Source organism: Belonocnema kinseyi, chromosome 1 (assembly GCF_010883055.1).
Source record: "Belonocnema kinseyi isolate 2016_QV_RU_SX_M_011 chromosome 1, B_treatae_v1, whole genome shotgun sequence".
Lineage (NCBI taxonomy): Eukaryota > Metazoa > Arthropoda > Insecta > Hymenoptera > Cynipidae > Belonocnema > Belonocnema kinseyi.
The window spans coordinates 146467593-146475607 of NC_046657.1; positions in this window are offsets into that span (position 1 = coordinate 146467593).

Genomic DNA, 8015 nt, shown 5'->3' on the forward strand with positions numbered 1-8015 from the left:
TAGTGCAATATATAAATATGTGCCTAAAAAGTGAAAACAAACTAAAAAAAGGTATTAAATACTTCGAACTATGTGATAACAGCAAACAAATTACATTAATTATCGCTTACAAAATAAAAATTCGGACTCCAAGAACAAACTAATTGACGAGATAAATTAAAAGGAGCTCATAGGCAATCAAATTACAAAGAGCACATCGACTACGATCGAGGATGTCATTTTTAGAAGCGCCATTAAAGTGTGTAGTACTGCGATCGTAGAAAGAATGTCTGGTGATGCATGGTGGAATGACAAAATTCAGGCAGCCCGACGAGAAAACAAAGAAACGTACAGCAGAGCGTTGAACCAATTCATCATCATCATTAGCTGCTGATCTCAAGTATAAATTTATTTTAGGGATGGAGAGAAAAAGAAAAAAAAAGAAACGCTAAACCAAATCGAAAATTTACAGAAACAAGAAGTGAGAATAGATTTTGAGAACAAGATAAACGAGCTAAAGTGTGTGGCACTGCTATTATAAGAAGAACGTCTAGTGACGCGTCTTGAACTAAGGACATTCAGGTAGACCGGCAAGAAGACAAAGAAGCGTACAGCAGAACGTTGAACACATTCATCATCATCATTAGCTACAGGCCTCCAAAATAAACTTAGGTCAAGGATGAAGAAGAAAAAAATAAAAAAATAAGACAAAAGCGAATCTAGATTGAAAATGTATAGACACTAGAAGTGCGAATAGATTTTGAGAATAAGATAAACTAACTTATATAAGAGGCGAATAAGAAGACGATAATATACGATAAAATTATAGAGCGCGGTACTGCGGTTGTAGACAGCATGTTTGGTAATGCGTGGCGGAATAAGAAGTTGAGGCAGCGCGAAAGAAAAACAAAGAAACTTATAGCAAAACGTTGAGCACATTCATCATCGTAATTACCTACCTGAATCCAAAATAAACTTAGGTCACAAATGGAGAGAAAAGAAAACATACAAGAAACTAAACCAACGCGAATCTAGATTAAAAATATACAGAAACCAGAAGTAAGAACAGATTTTTAAAATAAGATAAACGAACTAATATAAGAGACAAATGAAAAGTCGCTGATTGACAATACAAATACAGAGAGCGCATCGGCTGTGATTGAAGATGTTGATGTTTGGACTGCGAAAATAGTGTGTGGTACTGTGGTTGTTGGAAGAATTTTTGGCGTTGTGTCGCGAAATGAGTTTCTGTTCAGTTTCAATTTAGGTAGCACGACAAGAACACAAAGAAACGTAAAGCAGAACGTTGAACACATTCATCACCTACTGGTGTACAGAATAAACTTAGGTCAGTGATGAAGAAGAAACAAGAAAAAAAGAAAAGCCAGAAAACGCGATTCCAGATTTAAAATAAACAACCAGCAGAAATGCGAATAGATTTTCACAATTAAATAAACAAACTGATAGAAAAGACAACTTAGATGGTGCTATTGGGCAATAAAAATATAGATAGCGCATCGGCTCTGATTGAGGATGTGAATTTTTGGACCGCGACTGTGGTGTGTGGTACTGCGTTTGTCAAAAGAATATCTGGTGATGCATAAAGAAATGAGAAAGTTCGGGCCACTTAACAAAAAAAGAAGGAATCGTGTAGCAGCGAATTCCAGATCACCCGTCTTAGCAATTTATAAATGACCACAGACACAGGAACAGGAAAGTGAAACCACTAGTCAAAGAATTTAAATATAAAATTAACAGAAGAGTTTAGAACACAAAATGACTTCGCGTGAATGAAACCCTAATTCAAAGAGACATATGAATTCATAGAAACACAAGAGCTTGCTTGAAAAAATGCATGGACGTGAAGCAAGCTAGAGATGTATGCCAGGACAGAAAAGTTGTACGACAGATAGTTTATAAGAAAAGTGTCAGTAGCGTGAAAACCTCAGCAACCTGGGTCGGAGTTCATCCCCAAAGAGAAATAGCTTAATATTGCAATATAATTTTCAAACATTATTTTAAAAAATCAAACAAATTTTTTAAGGATTTTAGATGTGCTGAATCAAGATTTTTAAAAAATATTTTTCTTTAACCTACTTTTTTAAATTTTCATCCAAAGAAGATGAATTATCAACGCAAAATTTTATGCGTAATTAGTATTTCTACAATAAAATATTTTTTAATCTAACATAAAAAGCTGTTGAAGTCATAAAAAAGGAATTGCCATAAAAATAGTTGAATTTTTAAGAAAAAATATTAATTTTCGATTAATTCCATTTTTATTCACGAAAAAAATAAAATTTCTATTAAAAACACGTCTTTTCTACAAAGAAGTTGATTATTTTACCCAAACAAATTAATTTCCAATTGAAAAGTTAATTCTAAAGCATTAAGGCCATGTGATATTTAGAAAATTATCAATTTTACAAGTTTTAGGTTCCGACGGCTTTTTTTCTTTAATAATCAATATTTTGTCTTAAAAATTTGGGACATGATAGCGACCATTCTAACGGACGTCCCCACGCACTTTTTTTGGTTTAATTCGAAAAAGTTTTAATTTAGCAAAACCTGATTAATTTGCATAGCGCTTAGGAATTAGTATCGATTTTACCAGTTTTACGTTCCGACAGCTTTTCTTCTAGAATAATCAATATTTTGTCTTAAAAATTTGGGAAATGATAACGAACATGCTAATGGATGTCCCCGCACACTTTATTGGTGTTTTTTTTTCAAAAAATTTTTTGATATTTTAAACAACGTGTGTATATTTGGAGGTTATGTATGTTACAATTCTCCTGCGCGTTACTTCCAAACTACACAATATTTTCGGCCGCAAACTTTGGACTTGCAAATAAACATAGTAACTAATCTCCCGGAACTAACCTTGTTTGCAGGCAATCCAGAAAGTTTATTTCATAAATAATTTCGCAGTGGCGAAAGATTGAACATTGAAATTCCAAAATTTATCTATCTACATTACCAGCTAGGCTGATAAGATAGTTTATTACACCATAATTATTCTAGAGTGCTAACCGATAAAATCGGTACGATAGAGATCTACATTATCTGAATGACAGAGAGCTAAAAATCACCCTAACCACAAAATAATATACATGCATAAAATTTGGTAATTAGCACAATAACATTTTTTTGCTATTATCCCTGAAAAAGAGTCCTGGGACGTCCGCTATGATATTTTATAGCATCTCCGAATTCAGTTTTTTAAAATTTTCATTTTTGTTGAAAAAAAGCCGTCGGAACTGTATCTGATTGACCACACGACGAAGTATCACATGCCCGTGAGTTAAATTTTATTCAAAAAGATTAATGCTTTAACAAATAATACTATTTTTTCGCCAAAAAGACAAATTTTCAATCAAATATTTACAGTTTCTACTGAAAAGATGAATTTTGAACTAAAATGAGGAATAAAAAAAAATTTAATTTTTAAAAATGTTCTAAAAAAATATATAAAAAAGACATGAAAAAATAAACATGAATTCATTTAAGGTTGTAAATATTAATCTTGGAAAGGCTATAGAAATAAAAAACATGAGAAATCGGCAATTTAAAAGAAAACCGAATTATTTAAAAGATTTATGTTTGCTCTGAACAATGAGATTGCAATTTGTGAAAAGTTAAAAATAGGCTAAATACAGAAATTCAAAACACGCACATTAACGCACATTTACCTTCCTCGTTTTTTATTTCCTTATATTAAAAGCGTCAACAGTTTAAAATTCGAGAACAGCAAATTTTTAATTGACAACAGTTTAAAACAATTTTGAAACGAGTTTAATAAATAAATAAATTATTATATCAGACGGATATAAATAAGATGAACATTCTTAAGAGGCCTGATAAACGATATCATGAATTTTTTACAGTTCTTTGTTGATTTATTTTTTGGTAGAGAATTAATTCTTTAGCTTAAAAACTCATTTCTTTGGCTTGACAAATAGTTTCTAATTTAAAATTATTTTTCACCGTAAAATTGAATTATACCATTTTTGTTTGAACATCAACCTTCTTTAGTTGGAAATTCTTTTATTTGTTTAAAATTTTTTGTAATTGGTCAAAAATTGTTCATTTTTAGTAGAAAATTAATCTTTTTGTTTAAAAATGTAAGGTTTTGGTTGGAAATAAGTTTTTTCAAAGTGAAAATTAATTTCTTCAACTAAAAATTTAACTAAATTTGGTAAGAAGGAGAGATTTAATACATACAGACATACATACCACTAGATGTGGTGCCAAATTTTGTTAATAGGAATTTCATCTTATTGTTAGAAAATTCATTTGTTTGCTTGAAACTTCAACTACTTTTTTTTTTTGAAATTATTTTATTTGATTAAAAACTTATGCCTTAAACTTAAAATTAAGCTATTCTACTTTCCGCAATAAATTTATCTTATTTCATTAAAATTCATGTATTTCTTTATTTTAATTGGTCATTGTTGGTAAAAAATTAATTTTGAGTATTCAAAAATTCATTTAATTGTTTGAAAAATATTTTTATCGGGGCGTTTGGTTAAAAATTTAACTATTTCGTTAAAAATTATTTTTATTTAGTTGAAAATATATTTTTGTTACTTGAAATTAAATTTCATTGCATTTATTATTGAAAATGCATCTTTCTTAGTTGAAAATAATATATTTTGTTACAAATTCCTTTTTTTTTGTAGAACGTTCATCTTCTTGGTTAAAAGTTCAACTGTTTGTTTGAAGTTTTTGTAATGAATATGCATGGTTTTTATTAAAAGTTTGTTTATTTGTTTAAAAATGCACACAATTTTTTATAAAATTCAGGTTTTTTGTTTTGAAGAATAAATATGTTTATTGTTTTTTATTTCAAAATTTCTAAATTGGTTGTGTGAAATCATTAAAAATTTTAGTTTTATTTTACATAATATTTAAAAATTATTTAAAATAAAAACTAATTAAAAATTTGTCTTGAAATTAAAAACAAATTTTATTAACTTAAACCATTTAAAATCTTTTTAAAAATTCGAAACTAAATTTTAGAGTATTTCAAAATCTACTTTCTATCACAATTTTTGTAATTTTCTTTTGACATTAAGTTTTCTATGCAAGAATTTGCGACATTTTTTGAATTGTTTAAAACTTTTTTCAATATACTCTTTAAATAATTTTTTTTTAATAAAAAATTATTGAGCATTTTCTCAAAAATCTTTGAAAAAAGGTCTGTTATCTAAAGAGCAATTAAATCTTTAAAAAGCTTCGAAATTTCATTTCAAAGTTTTTTTATTTTCTTCAAACCTTTCAGAATTCTCAAAATTGTTTCAGAAATATTCTTAGAATTCATGAAAAATTTAAACTTTGTTCAAAATTGTTGGAGATATTAGTATATCTAAAATTATTTTTGAGTCATTTTAAAATTGCTAAGCTTTCTAAATATACTTTAAAATTATTTAATTTCCCAAAATTTTTTTAAACTTCTGCAAGTTAAAAAAAATTTAATTTTTCTCACAAAATATTTTTTTAAATAAAGACTTATTAAAGATTACCCCATTAATCACAAGAAAAGTTTTTAATTTTCTTAAAACCTTTTAAAATTCTTGAAAATGTGGAAACTTTTTTGTGCAAAATCTTCGGAAATCCGGCTTTTTGTTTCGAATCTTTCTGAAATCTTTATAAGTTTAATATTATTTTCGAGCAGTTTTAAACTGTCAATCCTTCTAACTATCTCTTCAGATGATTTAAATTTTGCTGAAATGTTTTTTAATTATGCACATGAAAAAAAGTTGCCTTAAAATCTGTTAGATACGTCTCTGACAATTTTTAAAATATTTTTTAATATTTTTCAAAAATAAGTTTTTGAAAGAATACACCATAAAAATATTCTCGAAAATCTTCAAAAAAAATTCTGCATAAACTTGAATTCTTTAAAAGCTTTAAAAAGCTTTAAAATATAATTTTGAAATGTTGCAAAATTTTATTTTATCCAAATTTTCTTGGAAAGATTATAAAAGTTTCTTTAATAATTATTTCTTCACGATAGAATATATTTTAAAATTATGTCAGTAACTTTTTAAATAAATGCTGAAATATCCACATTCTGTTACAAATTTTTTAAAACATTTGAAAACTTTCTAAATTTGTTAATCGAAATCTTTTTAAAAAATCTACATTTTGTTGTTAAGTTTTTTGGAACATTTTCATGCTTACATTTATTTTCTAATCTCTTTAAGACTGCTAAACCTTCTAAATATCTTGAAAACTAATTTGGATTTTTTCTGAAATTTCTTAAAAATTAAAAAAATTGCGTTTAAATCTTACAGATTGTTTTTTGAGAATTTCAGAAATGTTTCAAATTGTTATTATTTGTTGTTGGAATTAATCGTAAAACTTTTTTTTTAATACAAAATTATTAAAAATGCTTAAAAATCTTTTCATTCATAAAAAAAAATTTCTTTACGATCATGAAATAATTCTTTAAAAAATGTTTTGAGAATTCTTGAAAAATTTGCATTTTGTTTTAATTTTTTCGAGACATTTTCATGTTTTATATTATTTGTCAGTCTTTTCAAAACTATTACACATTGTAAATATTTTTTAAGAAGATAAACATTTTTTTTTTTAATTTTCTAAAGTTTTAAAAATAAAAATAATTGCCCTTAAACCTTTCAATTTCTTTCTTTTAAAATTTTGTAGATCTTTTAAATTCTTTTAAATGTTTTTTTAATTTTCTCATAAAATTATTTTTTTTTTAATAGAATAAACATAGAAATTTTTATTTTGCCCGCAGAAAATCTAAAAGGCCTTATTTTTAGATTAATTTTTTCGTTTGATGACGCATTTATAAGAGTTTCAGACAGCTTTATCTAAATTTAATTCAAACATAATTATCAAATATTTCCAAGGTGAAAAAATATTAAACGTGCAGAGCATTACCCACACCTGGATAAACTGTGTAATTTTGATTCAAATTTTCAATGTCCCCTCGTGCCATAAAGGCCGGAGTTAGACAACTTTTCGGGGAGGGGGGGGTAACAGCAAAAAGTTTTTATGGAGGGGGGCATGCAGCGATATACGGGCGAGAATATGTATGTTACGTAAATATTTTCAAAATAATGGGCAGGGGGGGAGGCAATCCCTCCCCTTATCACGGCTAAGAAATTTGTACCACAATTGCCGTTCACGATTTGTGCTCAGAGAAGGGAGAGACGAAAATGTATATATACTCGAAACAATAAAAAAATCATTAGTTACGTTCTTCTAAAAATTTTGCGTTAACAATTTCTTCATGTGTATAGAAACAATGAAGATTATATTTACCGCGATCTTTACCTCGATGGCTATTCTTGATTATATTGGTGAGTAAATAAAATTAGGATTATTTTGATTTAATTGTATTTAATCTAATTTAGTTTAATTAAATTTATTTAATTAAAATAAAATATAATTTTAAAATCAAATTAATTTAAATGTAATCTAATTCGGTTTAATTTAATAAATTAATTCTAATTTAATATCATTTAGTTAAGTTTATTTTTATCACTTTAAATTGCGACGACTGAAAAATTCCGAAAAATAAAATTCCCGACACAGAAAAATTCTTGAATAATCAAATTCGCGAATAATAAAATTGCCGCAAAATAAAAATGCCGTTTTGGAAAATTCTCAAATAATAAAATACACGAATAATAAAATTACCGAAAAATAAAAATACCGAATTGGAAAAATGCCGAATAATAACATTTCAGAATTGAAAAATTCCCGAAATGGAATATTCCCGAATAATAAAATTTACGACAGTTGATAATATTACCGAATTGGAAAATTCCCGAATTTTAACAATGAAAATTTTTAATAAATATATTTCATTGATTACAAATACAATAATAAGATATTAGTTTCAAAAATTATTTTTAATATTTAAAATTTCCAAGCTTATTTTTTGATTTAAAAATAGCAATAATTTTAAATAAAATATTTTTTTAGGTAACGCATGTTTTTTAAAGTTTACAGTATTTGAAAAAATACAAAAAGCGTTTGCAAAAATAAAATTTAAAATT